The sequence below is a fragment of the Gymnoscopelus microlampas genome (genome assembly GCF_963454915.1).
Source record: "Gymnoscopelus microlampas genome assembly, chromosome: 16".
Lineage (NCBI taxonomy): Eukaryota > Metazoa > Chordata > Actinopteri > Myctophiformes > Myctophidae > Gymnoscopelus > Gymnoscopelus microlampas.
The window spans coordinates 51,009,576-51,034,953 of record NC_139953.1 but is presented as its reverse complement, the minus strand read 5'-3'; the positions used below and the strand labels follow the sequence as shown (position 1 = coordinate 51,034,953).

The window sequence follows — 25,378 nt, the reverse complement described above, 5'->3', positions numbered from 1 at the left end:
CTTTGTTGGTGTGTGGATCCTTCCGTATCTAATGTGAGCTTTTTACATTACACTTGCCACAAACATTCCTCTCTTGCTAATCACACTTGTTATGTCAACATTATTGCTAGATTCAGTGAGCCCCTCTGCAAGCAATTCCATTGCCAGCAGCAGCAGCTCCTTTCTCAGCTCTGGTGCAGACAATGACGGGGACTCGGATGACACCATCAGTCCTGCTCCAAGAAACAGAGCTGACCTGACTCGTCTCGCTCAGGTAAGCGTTGCTTTTTTTTGGGGGGGGGGGGGGGGGGTCATGGTTTACATTTTCGTCACCTTAAATATACTTGGCCACCAAATGTAGTGGCCTGTAGGACCAGTGCTTTAAAATATTACTGTCTATCCCTGTGTTTCCCCTCCCTTTTTTTTACTTCCACTTAGATGGTTGAAAACATTCTGAAGGACAGACCTGGCGGAGAGAGGATCCTTACCGAGTATGCTCGGACAAAAAGCCTAACGGATACCAGAAGACGCGACATGGTGAAGATATTGGTTGCACACATGGCAAGTGAACATGGGTATGTTGTCATCTAAACATTATGCACCCAATACACAATTTTGGTTGTACTTGGTGCAGGCCAAAATCCTCCTTTTTGCAGAAGGCAGCGGCACAGGAATACTTTTGTTTGGATCTCATACGTGTGTGTGTGTGTGTGTGTGTGTGTGTGTGTGTGTGTGTGTGTGTGTGTGTGTGTGTGTGTGTGTGTGTGTGTGTGTGTACTCTGTAGGACGAGTCCTTCAAGGCGTGTTAAAGAGGACTATGCACAGGGCATCACTGCCTTATTCCCATACCTGGCCGATCCCCAGGGAAATTTGGGCTATGTAAGTACATAAAACACCAGTGTAACGCACATTTACACATGCTCATTAAAACCAAATGACACTTTCCCCCCCTCATTTCTTCTTGTGTTTTAGGAACAGTATTACAGTCCAGTAGATGGGAGTGGGTTTCTGGCATGGCGAGTGAAATCACTTCAAAAAGAAGCATCAGAGGGACAAAAAAAGAGCAGAAATGTTCAGCCACTGACGGGTGTGTGATTTTGATTGTAGTTAGAATTTAAGGGGGAAGTCACATGTTCACACACACACACACACACACACACACACACACACACACACACACACACACACACACACACACACACACACACACACACACACACACACACACACACACACACACACACAGGAAGAACCAGTGCAACATGTCATGTTTCCCCCAGTCCACTGTCTAGCAACTGTGAAGATGGATCCTTATAGTAAATGCATATCACTGGAAAGTATTGCAGCAGTATATGTGGTTTCTACACTGTTACAGGTGGTCCAAATGCTGGCGACAGAGCTCCCGTCTGTGAGGAAAACCAGCTAACCACAGAAACCCAGTGTCGTGAGGCCATTGTATATGTGGCTGTATGTATGTATGTATGTGGCTCTTCAACTGCCTTGCATTAACCCACTAAGACCTGAGGAAGCGTCTGTGTCACTTTTTCATTTGAGCTAAAAAGCATTATTTTACACTTTGACTATTCAAAAATAACAGATCTACAAGCTCATAGTGCGGCACCGAGTGCCGCGCTATGAGCTTGTAGATCTGCTATTTTTTGAAAAAATACATTCTTTTAAAGCGAACAATAACTCAAATCTTTGCTTCTGGGGGTCCATGGAACAAAATATTTTGAGACGGGGGTCCGCGGCCAAATTCATATCATTTTGGGGGGTCCTTTACATTTTGCAGAATATAAATTATACAGCAGAAAATGTCCTTATGGTTCATCTTGCATATTGTGGCAATAAAAGTGATTCTGGAGGCTACCTAATCGTGACCAAAACATCCCATTGCGATCCGGCTCTAAACTGTTTGCAAACGGTGACTAATTTTAATAGCAAGACTAATAAAGTTCTCTTTTCACAGACTGGGACCAGTGTCCAGGGGCATCTGGACAGCATCACAGAGAGCCTTCAACCCTATCTGCTTGCTGTGGGTACCCAGAAGAGTGTGATTCACAAGTACTTCATTGTGATTGACAAACGTGCTATCCCTTGTAAGTCACCCAGGGGTTGACACTAACGCCTGCCCGACTGCCCGGGGCAGGTAAATAAAATGGTAGGGCAGGTGAAGTGTGCTATCTGGTTGCCCGACGGGCAGGTGCGCATTTTGAGTGGGGATGCAACCGTTTTTTGTTTGGTATAAAACACAACACGAGATATCCGTCTTTAGACACTTGAGCGTGGCCAGAGCGCTCCGTCTCCCCCTCTCCCTCTCTCCCACACACACACTGAACCTGCGACACGGCGAAAACAGCTAATCTACAAGCTCACATAATACTGAAGACACGGGCACACAACTAGTTATAAATCACCGGGTTGCAAAATCACGTTTGGAATCTAGTGTGAAGAGATACGTTTGTGAGAAAGTGGAGTTGATGACGAGCACGGCTGCTTGCATCCCACCCGCGATATAAAACAAAAACACCCGCTGACTTTTGTCACATGTGCTGCAGTTCCCTACTTGTCTCTAACTGACGTGTAAAAATACAAGAAGCAGCTTGTAAAGCCTTCCTTATGTCAGTATCAGTTCAAAACGGCAGCGCAAGCCCAGTACCTCCGTCAAAGCTTAACACTTGTCAAGTCAGACGAACGTTAATCTCTCAAGAACAGATTCTGCACTGCGTTGGAATCTGTCCTGAAGGTTCGTCAGAACGTGTACACACTGTGTGGGAGTGGGCGTGCCTTCAGATCAGGAAGCAGCTTTACCCAATCAAATGTAGTGGGCGGGATTCACGTGTCCGTCGATCTTCCCTGCTGGAAACTAACCGAAACTAATTTAACAATAGCGTCCGCGGAGCAGACAAAACCACGGAAAGATATTCACATTTGAACTTACTCTTTCATCATAGAAACAAGTGGGCTTATAACCAAAACGATCCATGTTCTCTGGGAGAAGTGGTGTTAGTGTTCCGTGTAGAAATATTGTTAGTGGGAATGAAAATGTAGTCGCACCACCCGGAAGTGGAGCGGTGAAGGCAGACTTAAACCCCTGTTTCCTTGCGCACGTGTGCTTCGTCGGCATTGTCCCAGAGTGTAACCAAAGATTGTTAATATAGAAGATACGCATTCTCCATTGGAGCCACTAGAGGCGAAGTGGTACACAAATCCTACAAATGGTCTCCTAAGTAGGCATGGTTGTTCTCCCCCGACCACCCCACCACCCTCCCCCTCCCCTCTCCCTGGCTGACAACGTCATATGGATGTGTGTTTGTGTATTTTCTTCATTAAAGAAAATAAATGCTTTACATGTTTGAAAGCAAACTGTTATTGGCAAATATGCTTTTAAGAAACCTATGAAATTCCCACTACAAACACACATTATTCAGTCTTATGCTAGATGTGCTCCTGTTTCTGCTCAATGTTATAATTATATATATATATATATATATATATATATATATATATATATATATATATATATACCTTATAAATAAAAGGCCCTTATTTATAAGGTATATATTTTACCACTATAGACCATATGTTTAGAAAATTAGCATGAATGTTATGTTTAGCAAAATGTTATGATTCCCAAATCATACCCCATCAACCAAGACAGTTAATAATGGAACATTATATTATTGAGCCTTGGAACACACTTTTTATTTATTTTTTAATACGTCCATAATTATCTCACATACTATATTCAGAATCTCAATTTAGAGCATCTTATGGGGACAGAGCATAGAGTTCAAATCTAATATAACATATAAGGGCTCTGTCCCTTATATTATAAGAGACAGAGCCCTCTATGTCTCGTCCGTCAGACTGCAGCTGGACCGAGATCACCCTTCAGATATTTTCCCAAATCTCGCGAGAGTGGGTTGCTGCGATAGAGAAACGTCGATAACAAAGTAGATTTTCTCCTAATTTGTGTCACAAAAAAAAAAGCCATTTTAGTATGAAAATCGTTCATATTGTGTGTCTTGTGACGATTGGGTCCAATATTTAGTTCAGTAACCATGGAGCTAAGGAATGGTTCAGAAGCTGAGTTCACGTTGACTCTTCCATTGGAATCAATAGACTCCAACTTGCTTCCTGTCTCCTAAAGAGGTGTGCACCTACGTCACGCAGAAACGGGAAGTAAACCGGAGATTGCGTATCTTTAAATTAAAAATCTTTGGTGTAACTGAGGAGGAACGAACAGCAGAGGTCGCTGTTTTTCCTTTTCAGTTGTACTCTGGGTTCCGAGATTGGACTAACGTAAACCCTTGACTTCAGGTCGATGAACTTCAAAATAAGAGCGCTTTGGCAAGTTATGGAAAAGTAAGTGTCTTCTGGTCTGTGGAATGTAAAATAAGAGCACTGTTGGCCTATAACATGCTGTTTTCACTAAAAATATAAAATAACAAGTGTTAAATGTAGGGTAAGTGATTTTCTTTTGTTAAAATAAGTGTTAAATTAGCTCTATATTCTGATAGTACTCATTGCTATAGAGTGTTTGTTCAGTAACATGAGTCTCCATGTCTCACCAGCTCTTTATCAAACAACAACTATAATAACAATAATTGATAGGACATTATACCAAATATATTGATGGTGTTGCTTACAGTAAAGGTACCAATAATACAATTGTGTTAATAAATAGTTTAAACTATATCTGCTCTGCTTTGTCTCTACTTATTATTCTTTTTACCATGTGGTTGAAAAGTGAATCTATATGTTTGGTAATGTATTTAGTCACATGTATTTAACATTTACAATGAATACAGATGTGTGTTTTTTGGGGGGGGGAATTACTATTCACGATCAGAAGGGTTCTTCACTACTAAAGCTGAACAAAAAGTGAAACTTTGGAATGTAAATGCCTCATTAATGCCTAAGCCCATACACATATGAACATAATACACAAAAGTTGTTTGTTTAACTGACAATAATTTTTGCCTTCTACAATCTGGTGTTTTAATTTATTTGACCAACTTATACACTTAACGGTTTGATCCATGCAAGAGTCAAAGCTTGCAATTGAAATTGTTGTCAGACTATAATCTCTGCCTGCTGGATGGAATGGACTTCAATCCCTCTACTGTGTGTAACATTGTGAAGTAATCTCCATGGACATTAGAGCTTATCCAAAACTCCTGCCTGGTGATGACAAGTCTGTCACAATGTAGGCTAAACAATAGTTTTTCATTGTGGTATTGATGCCATTCAGTAACATTGATGTGCCTGATATGCTGGGGAGTATCTATTTTACAATATACAAAATGGTACGGCTTCAACCCAGCTACTAGCCAGGTCGACAAGTATCGTAATGGTTCCACATGTATTATATGGTGAGACATTCCCAATCAGGCTGGGGAAAATAGGCGCTGAATCTTATACTCACAAAACATGACATCATAATATAAGGAAAACGTGAAATGTCTTCTGAGTATGTACAACTTGTTTGCAAATAGCAGATATGCCATTTACTCTATATACACAGGGTATTGTCTCCTCACAATATCTCAGATCAGAACAATAAGGTGCTCAACATTGTAACAGGGCCTTTTATTTATATGGTATATATTTTGCCACGAATGTTTAGCAAAATGTCCTGATTCCCAAATCATACCCCATCAACCAAGACTGTTAATAATGGAAAATTATATTATTGAGCATTGGAACACACGTTTAATTTAATGTTTAATATGTCCATAATGATTGATGAAGAGCATAGAGTTAAAAAAAAATAAGGGACAGCGCCCTCTATGTCTTGTCCGTCAGACTGCAGATGGACCCTTCAGATATCTTCCCAAATCTCGCGAGAGTGTGTTGCTGGGATAGAGAAAAGTCAATAACAAAGTTGATTTCCTCCTCATTTGTGTCTCTAAAAAAAGCCATTTTAGTATGAAAATCTTGTACATATTGTGTGTCTTGTGACGATTGGGTCCAATATTTAGTTCAGTAACCATGGAGCTAAGGAATGGTTCAGAAGCTGTGTTCACGTTCACAAAATAAATATCGGAATTGGTCTATTTGTTCTATTTGATGCCTCTTTGTTATGCATCTTTTGGGAGGCCAAATACAGGCTTATATTTTTGTAACTGTCATTATTCGACTGTTCTCTTGGGATAAAAAAAACTAAAACAAAACAATTAAACGTCAACGGTATAGTTTGAATTACTGGCTTGCTCCTCCGGACGCGAAACGTAACGTCTGGGGGGTGACAGATACATTTTCACACCCACCCTTTGTTATTGTGGTCCAAGTGAAGACGATGATTACTTTTAATTGAAAGTCATGTGTAATAATTAAAAGTAACTTCCCCTACACTGTCTATGAATTGACCTTCCTTCTCTCCGTGTCTTCCGGGTTGCAGTTGGAGGTTCTTCACCTGCTGTCTCCAGAACAGAAGGCTGAGCTGCTACTGAGGCCTGAGGTTGCAGGCCTGGACAACGGGACCCTCAGCCTGGTCTTCCACAGCTTGATGACCGGTGGTCCTGGGCCCACCCCCACCTCCACCCCCGGATACACATACACCTCACATAGCCCCTACTCACCACCATCACCACCACAGAATAGCTTCAGAGAGGTTGCATAGCTTTAAATATTATACATTTCTTTCATCCAATTAAACTTTTACCAGATTGTTGATGGTAATCTTCATAACCTTAAACAATATTATTTTGTTCTTTTTGAAACACTTGCAGGTGGTGAATGGGTTGATGGGAGCTTTCAGACCTGTTGGGAGCCTCGTCAGTGAGTTTGTGTCTCTCACACGTGAGGTACATACAGCGTACATACATATACTATATGCATATATGAGAAGCCAATTACTTGTTTTTATATGACTAGTTTATTATGATTATGCATATTACATCTGCTAACCTGACATGACCCTGACATTCCTATCTATCTGTTGCTCTCCAGAGAAATGTATCCGAGATCGGAAGCATGACTCTGACCCAGACCCTGCTGAACTGGACCCTAGCTGAGCTGGGTGGCATGTACACGCCACATAATACGTCCATAGCCCAACCAATGGAAGAGATGTGACAAATGTGGAGGATTGGTTCAACCATGTTGTAACGCCACTATTACAGAGATTCTTACCCCATGGGCAACTCCCTGACCAGATCAAGAGTGCCTTCCACCAAGTGTTGTAAGTACAATTCATATTCTTTCATACAGTGAGTAGATGCATGTACAGTCCAGCGTCCATGTCTTTCCAATTATGTTGTGCAGGCTAGTCTTGACCAAAGTCCCAGATTTTCCTGGATGAGCCGAACTAGTTTAATTAAGAGTGCCGGTGGTGTTAGTGGACTTCTGTTTCCTTTCACATTCAACACAACACAACACAAAATAATGGAAATCAACAAAAGGGCAACGTTTATTTATGGATTAACTCAAAACGTTTCTTTGAATATTACATGCGAGATAGCAAATATTGAGTGAGTAATAACTGGAATTGTTGATTGTAACCTTAAACAAGTGACCCAAGCAAGGCAGGACACAAAGATTACAAAAGGAAAGACAAACACAAGCCCTTTACTAAGATGTGAACACAGGGTAGGTGGCTGAACAAAGTACAAATTATTAAAGGGAACTTAAATACAAACCGACACAAGGAATTTGTCACTTTGTGATAGTGAACCTAACAAGACAAAGGTCAACAATGTCCTGATTTTGGAGTGATAACAAAGGTCAGCCTGTGGGCACCCTCTGGTGGCCATCCAGAAATATTGCAGGTTATGTCCTTTGTAAGTCCCTTGTTTTGTCCACTGTCCATTATCTATGAATATGATGCTGATTATTGTGCTTGCTTGTTGAACAGCTATTTGGACATGGGCAATGACACCACGGAGGTCCAGGACACTTGCAGCATCACCCTTGAAGAAAGATCATGTGGCGTGAGAAGGCTTTATTAATTGTTTCTGAATTTCTTTAATTTAAATGTATTACACAAAGGATTCCAGATTCTATTCTAGATGTCGTCGGATAGGAAAGTCATGCCTGTACATCCATTATCCTTCTCCCCATCTCTTCTACCAGCTTACCAACGCAGTGGAAAATGTGGCCCGTTTCATGCACTGTGCATGTACAACTCTACTTTTCCCCCCCTCGTTTTAGAACTTCAGTGAGCTTGCGTCCCACTTCAGAGAAGTGTTTGCTCAGGTGGAGTCTCCATCCCTGACCCAGGAGAACCTGGAGGACCCAGACTTCATCAGGATGTGGTTCCAGATCAAACTGCTGCTTCTGCTGCCTACAGTTCCCATAAGCCTCCTCGACTGCCTCAGCTTTAAGAACTTCACCTGTCCTGTTTACCAAGCCCTGTGAGTTGTCCCGTTTATAAAGGGAATGCTATCTTCTCTAGAACATAACTGTTTCCCAAACATTTTCAGCTTGAGACCTGAAAGATACATTTGGTGACTTCCTGGGACCTAAACCTTTAAGAAAAATCATTATGAATTATAAAGTATGCATATTTAAAAAATGTATTTCTTAAAATCTTCTGAAAATCTTTTGTATTCCTTTTCCTTTTCTTTCATTTCTGAAAATCTGTTGATTTAAAAAAAAAAAGGATTGTGTGACTTTGTTTATTTTTGAAAAAAAACAAAAAACAAGCAGGATATTTACTTTACCTTACTTTAATTCATAGAACCTGGTCTGTGACCCAAAAATGGGACCCTACGTTTGGAAAACACTTAATAACCTTTCAACCTGGCGTATATTTTGGGCATGTCATCACAGGATTGCAAGATTTTCAAAAACGTAATAGCTGATTTGCGAGTGTGACATTATAATTCGATTACGTATAAAATAGGGCTTCAGTGGTTAAATCTCATATCCTGCCCTCTCCTATTATGTCCTGTCTGTCTCTCTCTTGTCTTAAACGTGTCCAGATGGAGGTTCTACACCTCCTGACTCCGAAGCAGACTGCAGAGATGCTGCTGGTGCCTACTCCTCCAGAGAAAGACGTCATCATCCATGCAGTGTTTGACCATCTGACACAGTCTCAAGGAGACTTTCCTGAGTTCCTGCACCACCTGGTTCTGCTCGCTAGAGAGGTAACCTCATCTGTAGAGCGTCTTATGACAGCTTAAAAAACGTACAGCAAAATATAATAGTAATTATAATAATAATTATTATTATTATAATGCATGGACTTTTATTTTATTTCTTAGGTTAAGCCACCCTGTGATGTCTACCAAGTCATGTGAGTGTGTTGTGATGATGTTAAATGGCTTACATTTTAAAGGGGCTACACCATGAATGTAAAAAAAATATATTATATATAAATATTGCCCCCCAACAACCCCGTGGTCAACAATTGGTATTTTCTTGTGCGCCTGGCGTATTTCATCCAATTAAATGATAACTTCATGAAGACATTTGGAAAGTCTTTTTCCAATGTATTTTGCATTGTATTCTTGCATGTGAGGCTGTTGTCCTTTTACCATAATATTTAATATTGTCTGACCACATTACCACCAAGATAAAAGTCTTGTAAATGTATTGCATGAATGAACAGGTATCGCAAATAAAGTGATTCCAGTTGCATTTCTGATCTGGTGTCCCGTCTAATATGTCTCTATCCACTAATATGTCTCTATCCACAACGTCAGGCCTATGTCAGTGAGTCGTTCATCCCAGAAGAGAAAGTCCAGGAGCTGGGGCCTGCGTCACGCAACGCCACTACTGATGACATCACCATGTGGAACATCACACAGATTGACACATTGTGTTCTTTAATGGACTCTTCAGATGGGGAGTGGGATTCAGCTCTGGTAAGTATACAAATGATCTTTGATTGATTGATGGTGTTATTGACAAATATACATGGGGGCGGCAGTGGCTCAGGAGGTAGAGCGTCTGTCTGTTTGTCTGTCTGTCTGGCTGGCTGGCAGGCAGTGTAATCAGTGTAAAAGTGAGAAAACATAATGTGTTGTGATTATATTTACACGTTTTTGCATGCGTGTTCGTAAATGTGTGCAGTACATGTATATGGCACTAACACATTTTTTGTCACCATCAAGGCCAAGGCCATCATTTCCAAGTATCTGACTAAGGCGGGCAACAGTCTTGGCAGTGCAGAGCTCAGTTGTGTCAAGGGACCCAACCTGTGTTCCCTGGATACCAGTGTCCTACAGACCATCTCAGAGGACACCCTCAGGTGAGGGAGGGAGCCAGTAGTATCGTAAATCATGTTTACTTTAGTATTTCTTCACTACTTGCACACACTTGAACATCGACATTAATCCAAAAAACTATTATTATAAAAAATAAATTGGGAATATTTTGGGCTTTATTGACAGTGTATAGTAGAGCGAGACAGGAAACAGGGAGAGAGAGATGGGGAATGACATGCAGCAAAGGTTGTCGGGACTGGGATTCAAACTCGCAACACTCTGTCAGACTGTATTAGAGCCTATATATGGTATGCGCCTGGACCGCTAGGCCAACGGGCGCCCCACCCAAAACTATTTTTAACCTAATTAACCCTGGCATCCGTATTTTGGGCTGGCAAAAATAAGAATCAATTATTATTTTATAGAAATAAAAGTCCTAATAATAATAATTCACGCATTTTCACAAATAAAAAAGAAAGTAGTAAAATTAGCATACATTTCTACAAGCAACATCGTACAACAAATTATAAAAGAGTGATGCGTGTGATTCCATGACATATTAGCCAAAAGGTAAATAAGATATGTAAGGGACTGAATTTTAGAGACTGAATAAATTACATTTGTGGTTGAAAATGTGGTAGCACTCTTTTGAGATGTGTGCTGTGTGTCTCCTGGTGTTTCCAGTAATTCCAGTTTGCTGGTAGTGTCCAGCTGTACGCTGGAGAAGAAGAAAGTGCTCTTTAACATAGCAGAAAAAGCCTTCTCTGGACTCAGCCGCACTACAGCTATCAGCACTACCAGCTTCCAGAATACAGAGCCATTTTTGGGTAAGCAAGCATTCATTCACATGTACATGCGTACAAACACATACTGTATATTGCAGTGGTTCTCAAACATTTCCATGTCAAGGACCCCAAGTTCATACACAACTGTCTGTACTTTGATTTGATCCACAGATTGCAGGAGTTTAGCCATCAGTTCGACAACATGACCTCACATCAGCAGCAAGTGGTCCTGACGGAACTAATAATCCCTTTCCTGTCCCGACCACAGTCAGGTACTGACTAACTGCAATCTATCTATCTATTTGTACAATCTATTAAAATGTTATATTTTTTACAGGAAAATATATTGACTGTATTTCCAGACACCTTTCAATGCCTTAATGTTTCATTCTGATCTGTCCCCTTCAGACCGAGGCCGTGTGTCCAACAGCAGTGTTTACTGGTTGGAAAACAACTTTGGTGCATTCTCAGGTCTTGTGTCTGTCAGTGAATTCCTGATTCTAAACCCAGGCTTCTCCCCTGTAAGACTTTAAAGTTGTTACATTACATAACAATGATGAATTATTAACTCCAAGAGATAATTACTTTATATAAAATAAAGTCCAGTGGTGGTGATCAAGTTTTTCTTGACTTTCTTTCCATCTAGCTGGAGGCTGTAAGGCTCCTGTCTCCAAAGCAGAGTGCAGAACTTGTGGTGTTGCCTCTTCTTCCTGAGAATGACGTTGCCATCCACGCAGTGTTTGACTATCTGACCGAATCTCCAAAGGAGAGAGGATTGGCTGAGTTTGTGTCCCACCTTGTTATGTTCTCTGGAAAGGTAAAAACTGTGAAGTAATGATAGTAATATAAACTGTAACTATGCACATTTGGTTTAAAATCACAAACTCTATTTGTCATTCAAGTGTATAGTAGTTTTGTTTCATTGTTTGACTTTTATTGTGATTTATTTTCATAATGAATGAATGAATTAATGTTTTCACAGAAACAGACATTTGTGTTGGAATTAACAGGTGAGTGTTCTGAGGCAATAACTACAATATCTCAAATATATTTAATGAACAAACTTTTCGTTTTGCAAATCAAGAAACATTTGATATGTTTTCCTTTTTCGGCTACCAAAGCACTGCACTACAGCTCCTCCTCAACAACGGACAGATGAATGGACGCTTTTGTGACTTTGGCATTGAAGAATACGCGTGTGCTTCAGTAAGCCACTTAAGTCTCTCACATTGAACGCAACAGTTATTATTTTCCAATTTTGACTTCATTAAAGGTTTTCTGTTTTTTTCTGTTCTGCTTTGTCCATTATCTCCACCCAGGTGTCCATGTTGACAGCACAGGATCTGGCATCAGTGATGAAGTGTAACCAGTCCCCCAGCTCCACTGGTTCCAGACCAGTCTGGAAGCTGTTCCTCTCTAAGACCTCTGGGGTGTTGGATGCAGCTCTGGATCTTCTTACCAACACGGTACAAAAAGTAGCTCTAACCAGACACTGAAAACAACTTTTATGGTGAAGACAGAATGAACAATCTCTAAAACGAATTAAAAGTAACACATCTGAATTCTGAAATTATTTAAATTTAAACCTCATGTTTTTAATAATCTTAAAAAGATTTGCTAATGAAAAAAAATGCAATTGGAAATACTCCAGTAAAGTAAAAGTACCTTCTAATTGTACTTAAGTACAGTACTTTAGTAAATGTACTTAGTTACTTTACACCACTGGATATTTCATACCAGTGTATTGAAGGATATGTCTTTCTCTTCCACAGGGAAGTCATGTGGCTCTGCTGGGGAAATCTCCAACGGTCAGTTTGTGTACACCGGATCAAAGTTTGGAGACTCTGCTACATCTGCATCTGTGATGAAGGGTAAGAACATTATAAATATATATATAATAAGAACTAGGGCTGGGACTCGATTAAAAACATTTATCAAATTAATTAGAGGCTTTGTAATGAATTAATCACAATTAATCACATTTTAATCGCATATCAATATTTTACTTGAGAACAGGGAAAGGCAATTTTTTCATTCGTCTTTTACATGTAAAAAAATAAAAGGCTTACAAATACTAAAAAGAAGGAAAAACGTTGCGACGCTGAGGAGGAATATCCATTTTTTTCGTTTCGGTAGTGACACCATTGTGTCAAAAAAAAATTGTTCCCCCAAAAACCTGTTAGGAGTACGTTTTAGGCAATTTAAAGTTGATTGGTAGTGACTTTTTTTTTGTCCCTAACATTCATCGAGCTCTGGACTTAGTAATTTTGTTTTCGTTTCGGTAGTGACACCATTGTGTCACTACCGAAACGAAGTTAAATCCGAAAAAATCACTAAGTGTGGAGGCCAAAAAAAAAAATTGGTCCCCCAAAAACCTGTTAGGAGTACGTTTCAGGCAATTTAAAGTTGATTGGTAGTGACTTTTTTTTTGGTCCCTAACATTCATAGAGCTCTGGACTTAGTAATTTTTTTTTCGTTTCGGTAGTGACACCATTGTGTCAAAAAAAAAATTGTTCCCCCAAAAACCTGTTAGGAGTACGTTTCAGGCAATTTAAAGTTGATTGGTAGTGACTTTTTTTTTGGTCCCTAACATTCATCGAGCTCTGGACTTAGTACATTTTCTTTTTTCACCATTGGGTCACTACCGAAACGAAAGTTTGTCCCTACCGAAACGAAAGTTAAATCCGAAAAAATCACCAAGTTTGGAGGCCAAAATCGTCCCCCCAAAAACCTGTTAGGAGTACGTTTCAGGCAATTTAGAGTTGATTGGTAGTACTTTGTAGTGACATTTTTTTTGGTCCCTAACATTCATCGAGCTCTGGACTTAGTACATTTTCTTTTTTCACCATTGGGTCACTACCGAAACGAAAGTTTGTCCCTACCGAAACGAAAGTTAAATCCGAAAAAATCACTAAGTGTGGAAAAAATCGTCCCCCCAAAAACCTGTTAGGAGTACACTCGGAGCATTGTGCAGTTCAGAAGTGAGTATATCCTAGGATATACTAGCGCTTTTTCTGCCCGTCATCCTCCACCCTTCACATATCATCATTTTGAAGCTTAGGCTACTTAGGCGACTAACCAAGGGGCAACTTGAAGACCTGTTGAGTGTTGTTCAAGTGTGTATTTGCACTTCGTGAAGAAAAAAAAGCTGACATGGCCAACGAGCTCAACTACATATTCTCCCACGCCCAAGTTCCCAAAAATAATCTCCTGGTCACAAGTTGGTGTACAAATTGAATGAACACTGGGGATTTGACTGTGTACGTTGTCCTCTTGCGTGTCTAGGACCAGCTGTGTGGGCGAGATCCCACCCTCGTCGATGACCATCCTGACCGAGCTCACCCAGCTCAGCAAGACGACCAACGCCATTCAGCTGAATGAAAATGGTATGTGGCTACAGCACACATACAAAGATGCCCCATGTGAAACCGTTAAGTCACCACTTAATCATTAAGGGGTGACTTAGCAGGATGCATTAAGGTTTAATGCATCCTGCAGCAGCTATATTAATTCATGACCAACTGAAAATAATTGATGCCCAAATTATTTTACACTCCCCCAGGTGCTGATAGCCTCCCACCTGCCCTCCTATGAGCTCAGGCACAACCAGGTGGCCTACACTTGACGGACAGCACTTCAAACTCAGGGTGGAGCGACAGCACCTGACAGTCCATGTCATAGGTATGGTATGAGCTCAATACCCTTGATCTGCTAATGATTTGTGAAATGTTTCAGTTCCAGAACTGCAGGCACTGAGGCAGCATGTGGGCGACCTCAATCACTCTGCTGGGACAGATTTGACAAATTTAAGTAAAGACCTCACCCAAGTAATGCCATCTTTTTAACTTTAACCTGGATACTAAAAGTTTTATGAGATTACAATTTCATTTGCGATAAACAAATGGTATGTTGTAATGCAAATGAGCTGAAAGTAGTGGCGGTAGTGACACCATTGTGTCAAAAAAGAAATTGTTCCCCCAAAAACCTGTTATGAGTACGTTTCAGGCAATTTAAAGTTGATTGGTAGTGACTTTTTTTTTGGTCCCTAACATTCATCGAGCTCTGGACTTAGTAATTTTTTTTTCGTTTCGGTAGTGACACCATTGTGTCAAAAAAAATTGTTCCCCCAAAAACCTGTTAGGAGTACGTTTCAGGCAATTTAAAGTTGATTGGTAGTGACTTTTTTTTTGGTCCCTAACATTCATCGAGCTCTGGACTTAGTACATTTTCTTTTTTCACCATTGGGTCACTACCGAAGCGAAAGTTTGTCCCTACCGAAACGAAAGTTAAATCCGAAAAAATCACCAGGTTTAGAGGCCAAAATCGTCCCCCCAAAACTTTGTAGTGGAGTCATTTTTTTTTTCACCATTGTGTCACTACCGAAACGTTTTTGTGTCACTACCGAAACGAAAGTTAAATCCGAAAAAATCACTAAGTGTGGAGGCCAAAATCGTCCCCCCAAAAACCTGTTAGGAGTACGTTCAGGCAATTTAGAGTTGATTGGTAGTACTTTGTAGTGGAGTAATTTTTTTTTTCACCATCGTGCCACTACCGAAACGTTTTTGTGTCACTACCGAAACGAAAGTTAAATTCGAAAAAATCACTAAGTGTGGAGGCCAAAATCGTCCCCCCAAAAACCTGTTAGGAGTACGTTTCAGGCAATTTAGAGTTGATTGGAGAAAGATTAGAGAAAGTTTGTAGTAGAGTATTTTTTTTTCACCATTGTGTCACTACCGAAACGTATTTGTGTCTACCGAAACGAAAGTTAAATCCGAAAAAATCACTAAGTGTGGAGGCCAAAATCCTCCCCCAAAAAACCTGTCAGTGCTATGGTCTTGTAGGGAATCGACGGACTGTGCCGACTGCAGTGGCCGAGCCTTGAACCTGTAACCTACGGCTCACCAGGTAGTCACACTAACCATTCAGCTACAGCTCTACTTAGATCTGTGGTTCTAAAACATTTTCTTGTCAAGGGCCTCCCAAATTAACATGTATTTGGCAGTGGACCTCAATGTGAAAAGATGTAGTGTCAGGGCCCCCCATGAAAAAGATTTATATTTAAAACTTTAAAAGAATATATATATTTATTTTCACACAATGTCAGGGTTAAGAATCAAACTCCTAACCTTTTGTTTCTCAGGCAGGCTCTTTATCCAGTGGGCCACTGTGCCATGCTAAAGATTGAAGGCCAATTAGATAATGACAGAAAAGCCAAAGGCTTGTTTCCATTGGGGTTCATTAAACATTCAGAAGCAACAGCACAACAAACCATAGACAAAATAATATGCTGTAAAGATCTTTTTTTTTGTTTTTGTATTGTTGTGTGTTGCTCCCCAAAGAGGAATGAAGACCTCATCACAGCAAGACAGCTGGTAGCACAGTGGGTTGAGTCACTGTCAACACTGTTAACATGTTCCAGAGATTGTGGGTTCAAACCCCACTGACTCTTTACCCCGAAACCTTCCTTTAAAGACTGAGTTCCAGAAGAACTACTCTAAAGCCGCCCGGAAAGCAGTGAGGGTTGGCCGGTAACAATGGCGCAGCGGACTAGTCACAGGGCTAGTGGCGCAGGGCACCTTGTACAATGTACTTGGTTCAAGCCTCATGTCAGGTACTGAAAAATAACCCATCGATGCGCGAGCAGTGGGCACCGGGAGGGCCGTCTCCTCCCGGTGGTTTCCAGACAATAAAGCAGAGGGGTTATAGTAAAATTCCAAACGGACAGCTGGAATATTTCTGAAAGGTAATATATGAGAGAGAGAGAGAGAGAGAGAGAGAGAGAGAGAGAGAGAGAGAGAGAGAGAGAGGAGAGAGAGAGAGAGAGAGAGAGAGAGAGAGAGAGAGAGAGAGAGAGAGAGAGAGAGAGAGAGAGAGAGAGAGAGAGAGAGAGAGAGAGAGAGAGAGAGAGAGAGAGAGAGAGAGAGAGAGAGAGAGAGAGAGAGAGAGAGAGAGAGAGAGAGAGAGAGAGAGAGAGAGAGAGAGAGAGAGAGAGAGAGAGAGAGAGAGAGAGACTTGCATGCTAATATACTATATATACACACATACTATATATACTTACTACTATATAACTAACTAATATACTTACTACTACTATATAACTAACTAATATACTTACTACTATATAACTAATATACTTACTACTACTATATAACTAACTAATATACTTACTACTATATAACTAATATACTTACTACTAGCATACATGATCCAGAGGCCATGAGTTCAGAAACAAGTTATAACCACCAGGAAACCTGTAACTCTCAGCCAACAGCATAGCTCAACTGGTAGAGCGTCTGTCCAATAACATGACTTGACTGGGTTCGATTCCCACTCGAGTCAAGTGTCCCCGGTAACTTGGGGCAACGGATAAATTGACTGATATCCTTAGTGATGCTTCCCTTTGCAGACTAACTTCTAAAAAAACAAGTTATAACCACCAGGAAACCTGTAACTCTCAGCCAACAGCATAGCTCAACTGGTAGAGCGTCTGTCCAATAACATGACTTGACTTGACTTGACTGGGTTCGATTCCCACTCGAGTCAAGTGTCCCCGGTAACTTGGGGCAATGGATAAATTGACTGATATCCTTAGTGATGCTTCCCTTTGCAGAATAACTTCTAGAAAAACAAGTTAAAACCACCAGGAAACCTGTAACTCTCAGCCAACAGCTTAGCTCAACTGGTAGAGCGTCTGTCCAATAACATGACTTGACTTGAGTGGGTTCGATTCCCACTCGAGGCAAGTGTCCCCGGTAACTTGGGGCAATGGATAAATTGACTGATATCCGTAGAATAACTTGTAGGAGTGTGCTGGTTCAAATCCAGTTCCGAGCGGTCCTGGGTTCGATTCCCACTAACGTCAAGTTAGTGACTTGACTCGAGTGGGAATCGATCCCAGTCAAGTCAAGTCAAGTCATGTTAAAACCACCAGGAAACCTGTAACTCTCAGCCAACAGCTTAGCTCAACTGGTAGAGCGTCTGTCCAATAACATGACTTGACTTGAGTGGGTTCGATTCCCACTCGAGGCAAGTGTCCCCGGTAACTTGGGGCAATGGATAAATTGACTGATATCCGTAGAATAACTTGTAGGAGTGTGCTGGTTCAAATCCAGTTCCGAGCGGTCCTGGGTTCGATTCCCACTAACGTCAAGTTAGTGACTTGACTCGAGTGGGAATCGATCCCAGTCAAGTCAAGTCAAGTCATGTTATTGGACAGACGCTCTACCAGTTGAGCTATGCTGTTGACTGAGAGTTACAGGTTTCCTGGTGGTTATAACTTGTTTTTTGTTTTTTTAGAATTAACTTGTTTTTCTAGAAGTTAGTCTGCAAAGGGAAGCATCACTAAGGATATCAGTCAATTTATCCGTTGCCCCAAGTTACCGGGGACACTTGACTCGAGTGGGAATCGAACCCAGTCAAGTCAAGTCAAGTCATGTTATTGGACAGACGCTCTACCAGTTGAGCTATGCTGTTGGCTGAGAGTTACAGGTTTCCTGGTGGTTATAACTTGTTTTTCTAGAAGTTAGTCTGCAAAGGGAAGCATCACGAAGAATATCAGTCAATTTATCCGTTGCCCCAAGTTACCGGGGACACATGACTCAGAGTGGGAATCGAACCCACTCAAGTCAGGTCAAGTCATGTTATTGGACAGACGCTCTACCAGTTGAGCTAAGCTGTTGGCTGAGAGTTACAGGTTTCCTGGTGGTTTTAACTTGTTTTTCTAGAAGTTAGTCTGCAAAGGGAAGCATCACAGTAAAGACACCAGTGGGATTTGAACTCATGGCCTCTGGATCATGTATACTGCGTCTCAACCCATTGACCTAACAGTTGGATGACAAATATAGCCTTCCTGGTAGTTTTCAGTTGATCTTCTGGAAGCCAGTCTGCAAAGGAAAGAATCATAGGAAAGACATCAATGGGATTTGAACTCATGGCCTCTGGATCATGAATACTGCGTCTCAACCCATTGAGCTAACAGATGGCTGACAAGTACAGCCTTCCTGGTAGTTTTCAGTTGATCTTCTGGAAGCCAGTCTGCAAAGGAAAGAATCATAGGAAAGACATCAATGGGATTTGAACTCATGGCCTCTTGATCATGAATACTGCGTCTCAACCCATTGAGCTAACAGATGGCTGACAAGTACAGCCTTCCTGGTAGTTTTCAGTTGATCTTCTGGAAGCCAGTCTGCAAAGGAAAGAATCATAGGAAAGACATCAATGGGATTTGAACTCATGGCCTCTGGATCATGTATACTGCGTCTCAACCCATTGAGCTAACAGTTGGATGACAAATATAGCCTTCCTGGTAGTTTTCAGTTGATCTTCTGGAAGCCAGTCTGCAAAGGAAAGAATCATAGGAAAGACATCAATGGGATTTGAACTCATGGCCTCTGGATCATGAATACTGCGTCTCAACCCATTGAGCTAACAGATGGCTGACAAGTACAGCTTTCCTGGTGCTTTGACTTGAACAACAAACAAGACAAATAACTTTAAAAAAATGTGTTACAGCATAAATATAAATCTTTTTCATGGGGGGGCCTGACACTACATCTTTTCACATTGGGGTCCACTGCCCAAATACATGTCAATTTGGGGGGTTGACAACAAAACGTTTCAGAACCGCAGATTCCAAGGAAACAGCTGTAGGTGAATGGATAGAGTCACTGACTAGTGAGCCGCAGGTAACAGGTTCAAGCCTCAGCTACAGCAGCAAGTCAGGATGTCAAATCAAATAGGTATTATTAGGAGTGAAATGGTTGTGTTTCTTCACCCCAACTGCACATGACATCAGTTTACATGTACGTTATTTTCAGTGATGAAGACAAACCACAAACCGCACAGACGTTCACTGTACTTTAGTACATTTTGTAAACTTATGACTATAGCCTGACTTTTTTTTCTTTTCGTTTCGGTAGTGACACTACTGAAACGAAAAAAAAATTGTTCCCCCAAAAACCTGTTAGGAGTACATTTTAGGCAATTTAAAGTTGATTGGTAGTGACTTTTTTTTTGGTCCCTAACATTCATCGAGCTCTGGACTTACTACATTTTTTTCCCCAAAAACCTGTTAGGAGTACGTTTCAGGCAATTTAAAGCTGATTGGTAGTGATTTTTTTGTGAATTTTTTTTCCGTTTCGGTAGTGACGAAAAGTGACGAGTGACGAAAACAGAAAAAAAATTGTTCCCCCAAAAACCTGTTAGGAGCACGTTTCAGGCAATTTAAAGCTGATTGGTAGTGATTTTTTTGTGATTTTTTTTTTCCGTTTCAGTAGTGACGAAAAGTGACGAGTGACGAAAACAGAAAAAAAATTGTTCCCCCAAAAACCTGTTAGGAGCACGTTTCAGGCAATTTAAAGCTGATTGGTAGTGATTTTTTTGTGAATTCTTTTTTCCGTTTCGGTAGTGACGAAAAGTGACGAGTGACGAAAACAGAAAAGACATTGTTCCCCCAAAAACCTGTTAGGAGCACGTTTCAGGCAATTTAAAGCTGATTGGTAGTGATTTTTTTGTGATTTTTTTTTTCCGTTTCGGTAGTGACGAAAAGTGACGAGTGACGAAAACAGAAAAAAAAATGTTCCCCCAAAAACCTATTAGGACCACGTTTCAGGCAATTTAAAGCTGATTGGTAGTGATTTTTTTGTGAATTTTTTTTCCCGTTTCGGTAGTGACGAAAAGTGACGAGTGACGAAAACAGAAAAAAAAAATGTTCCCCCAAAAACCTGTTAGGACCACGTTTCAGGCAATTTAAAGCTGATTGGTAGTGATTTTTCTGTGAATTTTTTTTCCCGTTTCGGTAGTGACGAAAAGTGACGAGTGACGAAAACAGAAAAAAAATTGTTCCCCCAAAAACCTGTTAGGAGCACGTTTCAGGCAATTTAAAGCTGATTTGGTAGTGATTTTTTTGTGAATTTCTTTTCCCGTTTCGGTAGTGACGAAAAGTGACGAGTGACGAAAACAGAAAAAAAAATGTTCCCACAAAAACCTGTTAGGAGCACGTTTCAGGCAATTAAAGCTGATTGGTAGTGATTTTTTTGTGATTTTTTTTCCCGTTTCGGTAGTAACGAAAAGTGACGAGTGACGAAAACAGAAAAAAAAATGTTCCCCCAAAAACCTGTTAGGACCACGTTTCAGGCAATTTAAAGCTGATTGGTAGTGATTTTTTTGTGATTTTTTTTTTCCGTTTCGGTAGTGACGAAAAGTGACGAGTGACGAAAACAGAAAAAAAAATGTTCCCCCAAAAACCTGTTAGGACCACGTTTCAGGCAATTTAAAGCTGATTGGTAGTGATTTTTCTGTGAATTTTTTTTCCCGTTTCGGTAGTGACGAAAAGTGACGAGTGACGAAAACAGAAAAAAAATGGTTCCCCCAAAAGCCTGTTAGGAGCACGTTTCAGGCAATTTAAAGCTGATTTGGAAGGGATTTTTTTGTGAATTTTTTTTCCCGTTTCGGTAGTGACGAAAAGTGACGAGTGACGAAAACAGAAAAAAAAATGTTCCCCCAAAAACCTGTTAGGACCACGTTTCAGGCAATTTAAAGCTGATTGGTAGTGATTTTTTTGTGATTTTTTTTTTCCGTTTCGGTAGTGACGAAAAGTGACGAGTGACGAAAACAGAAAAAAAAATGTTCCCCCAAAAACCTGTTAGGAGCACGTTTCAGGCAATTTAAATCTGATTGGTAGTGATTTTTCTGTGAATTTTTTTTCCCGTTTCGGTAGTGACGAAAAGTGACGAGTGACGAAAACAGAAAAAAAATGGTTCCCCCAAAAGCCTGTTAGGAGCACGTTTCAGGCAATTTAAAGCTGATTTGGTAGTGATTTTTTTGTGAATGTTTTTTCCCGTTTCGGTAGTGACGAAAAGTGACGAGTGACGAAAACAGAAAAAAAAATGTTCCCCCAAAAACCTGTTAGGAGCACGTTTCAGGCAATTTAAAGCTGATTGGTAGTGATTTTTTTGTGATTTTTTTTTCCGTTTCGGTAGTGACGAAAAGTGACGAGTGACGAAAACAGAAAAAAAAATGTTCCCCCAAAAACCTGTTAGGAGCACGTTTCAGGCAATTTAAAGCTGATTGGTAGTGATTTTTTTTCCCCGTTTCGGTAGTGACGAAAAGTGACGAGTGACGAAAACAGAAAAAAAATTGTTCCCCCAAAAACCTGTTAGGAGCACGTTTCAGGCAATTTAAAGCTGATTTGGTAGTGATTTTTCTGTGAATTTTTTTTTCCGTTTCGGTAGTGATGAAAAGTGACGAGTGACGAAAACAGAAAAAAAATGTTCCCCCAAAAACCTGTTAGGAGCACGTTTCAGGCAATTTAAAGCTGATTGGTAGTGATTTTTTTGTGATTTTTTTCTTCCGTTTCGGTAGTGACGAAAAGTGACGAAAACAGAAAAAAAATTGTTCCCCCAAAAACCTGTTAGGAGCACGTTTCAAGCAATTTAAAGCTGATTGGTAGTGATTTTTTTGTGATTTTTTTTTTCCGTTTCAGTAGTGACGAAAAGTGACGAGTGACGAAAACAGAAAAAAAATTGTTCCCCCAAAAGCCTGTTAGGAGCACGTTTCAGGCAATTTAAAGCTGATTTGGTAGTGATTTTTTTGTGAATTTCTTTTCCCGTTTCGGTAGTGACGAAAAGTGACGAGTGACGAAAACAGAAAAAAAAATGTTCCCACAAAAACCTGTTAGGAGCACGTTTCAGGCAAATAAAGCTGATTGGTAGTGATTTTTTTGAGATTTTTTTTTCCCGTTTCGGTAGTGACGAAAAGTGACGAGTGACGAAAACAGAAAAAAAATGGTTCCCCCAAAAGCCTGTTAGGAGCACGTTTCAGGCAATTTAAAGCTGATTTGGTAGTGATTTTTTTGTGATTTTTTTTTCCCGTTTCGGTAGTGACGAAAAGTGACGAGTGACGAAAACAGAAAAAAAATGTTCCCCCAAAAACCTGTTAGGAGCACGTTTCAGGCAATTTAAAGCTGATTGGTAGTGATTTTTTTGTGAATTTTTTCTTCCGTTTCGGTAGTGACGAAAAGTGACGAGTGACGAAAACAGAAAAAAAATTGTTCCCCCAAAAACCTGTTAGGAGCACGTTTCAGGCAATTTAAAGCTGATTGGTAGTGATTTTTTTTTTCCGTTTCGGTAGTGACGACTAGTGACGAGTGACGAAAACAGAAACAAAATTGTTCCCCCAAAAACCTGTTAGGAGCACGTTTCAGGCAATTTAAAGCTGATTGGTAGTGATTTTTCTTTGATTTTTTTTTCTCCGTTTCGGTAGTGACGAAAAGTGGCGAGTGAAGAAAACAGAAAAAAAAAAATTCCCCCAAAAACCTGTTAGGAGCACGTTTCAGGCAATTTAAAGCTGATTGGTAGTGATTTTTCTGTGAATTTTTTTTCCCGTTTCGGTAGTGACGAAAAGTGACGAGTGACGAAAACAGAAAAAAAATTGTTCCCCCAAAAGCCTGTTAGGAGCACGTTTCAGGCAATTTAAAGCTGATTTGGTAGTGATTTTTTTGTGAATTTCTTTTCCCGTTTCGGTAGTGACGAAAAGTGACGAGTGACGAAAACAGAAAAAAAAATGTTCCCACAAAAACCTGTTAGGAGCACGTTTCAGGCAAATAAAGCTGATTGGTAGTGATTTTTTTGAGATTTTTTTTTCCCGTTTCGGTAGTGACGAAAAGTGACGAGTGACGAAAACAGAAAAAAAATGGTTCCCCCAAAAGCCTGTTAGGAGCACGTTTCAGGCAATTTAAAGCTGATTTGGTAGTGATTTTTTTGTGATTTTTTTTTCCCGTTTCGGTAGTGACGAAAAGTGACGAGTGACGAAAACAGAAAAAAAATGTTCCCCCAAAAACCTGTTAGGAGCACGTTTCAGGCAATTTAAAGCTGATTGGTAGTGATTTTTTTGTGAATTTTTTCTTCCGTTTCGGTAGTGACGAAAAGTGACGAGTGACGAAAACAGAAAAAAAATTGTTCCCCCAAAAACCTGTTAGGAGCACGTTTCAGGCAATTTAAAGCTGATTGGTAGTGATTTTTTTTTTCCGTTTCGGTAGTGACGACTAGTGACGAGTGACGAAAACAGAAACAAAATTGTTCCCCCAAAAACCTGTTAGGAGCACGTTTCAGGCAATTTAAAGCTGATTGGTAGTGATTTTTCTTTGATTTTTTTTTCTCCGTTTCGGTAGTGACGAAAAGTGGCGAGTGAAGAAAACAGAAAAAAAAAAATTCCCCCAAAAACCTGTTAGGAGCACGTTTCAGGCAATTTAAAGCCGATTGGTAGTGATTTTTTGGTGATTTTTTTTCCCGTTTCGGTAGTGACGAAAAGTGACGAGTGACGAAAACAGAAAAAAAAAATGTTCCCCCAAAAACCTGTTAGGAGCACGTTTCAGGCAATTTAAAGCTGATTGGTAGTGATTTTTTTGTGAATTTTTTTTCCCGTTTCGGTAGTGACGAAAAGTGACGAGTGACGAAAACAGAAAAAAAAATGTTCCCCCAAAAACCTGTTAGGACCACGTTTCAGGCAATTTAAAGCTGATTGGTAGTGATTTTTTTTTTCCGTTTCGGTAGTGACGACTAGTGACGAGTGACGAAAACAGAAAAAAAATTGTTCCCCCAAAAACCTGTTAGGAGCACGTTTCAGGCAATTTAAAGCTGATTGGTAGTGATTTTTCTGTGATTTTTTTTTCTCCGTTTCGGTAGTGACGAAAAGTGGCGAGTGAAGAAAACAGAAAAAAAAAAATTCCCCCAAAAACCTGTTAGGAGCACGTTTCAGGCAATTTAAAGCCGATTGGTAGTGATTTTTTGGTGATTTTTTTTCCCGTTTCGGTAGTGACGAAAAGTGACGAGTGACGAAAACAGAAAAAAAAAATGTTCCCCCAAAAACCTGTTAGGAGCACGTTTCAGGCAATTTAAAGCTGATTGGTAGTGATTTTTTTGTGAATTTTTTTTTTCGTTTCGGTAGTGACGAAAAGTGACGAGTGACGAAAACAGAAAAAAAAAAATTCCCCAAAAAAACTGTTAGGAGCACGTTTCAGGCAATTTAAAGCTGATTGGTAGTGGTTTTTTTGTGATTTTTTTTTTCCGTTTCGGTAGTGACGAAAAGTGACGAGTGACGAAAACAGAAAAAAAAAATTTCCCCCAAAAACCTGTTAGGAGCACGTTTCAGGCAATTTAAAGCTGATTGGTAGTGATTTTTTTGTGAATTTTTTCCCCGTTTCGGTATTGACGAAAAGTGACGAGTGACGAAAACAGAAAAAAAATTGTTCCCCCAAAAACCTGTTAGGAGCACGTTTCAGGCAATTTAAAGCTGATTGGTAGTGATTTTTTTGTGAATTTTTTTTTCCGTTTCGGTAGTGACGAAAAGTGACGAGTGACGAAAACAGAAAAAAAATTGTTCCCCCAAAAACCTGTTAGGAGCACGTTTCAGGCAATTTAAAGCTGATTGGTAGTGATTTTTTTGTGATTTTGTTTTTCC

The 25,378-nt window shown here is 40.2% G+C and overlaps 1 protein-coding gene and 1 long non-coding RNA gene across 3 annotated transcripts in view; both read left to right on the top strand.

Moving 5' to 3' along the window:
* Nucleotides 1–25,378, top strand: part of LOC311063420 (gap junction alpha-1 protein-like) — a 604,483-nt gene that overhangs the window by 186,231 nt on the left and 392,874 nt on the right. The window lies entirely within an intron of this gene.
* LOC311063565 lies at nucleotides 482–1,553 on the top strand. Of its 2 annotated transcripts, XR_014602609.1 has the most exons (4): nucleotides 482–554; nucleotides 765–858; nucleotides 952–1,066; nucleotides 1,355–1,553. It is a non-coding gene; the product is annotated as an uncharacterized lncRNA (long non-coding RNA). The 2 variants fall into 2 exon arrangements; XR_014602610.1 differs by having other exon boundaries at nucleotides 952–1,553.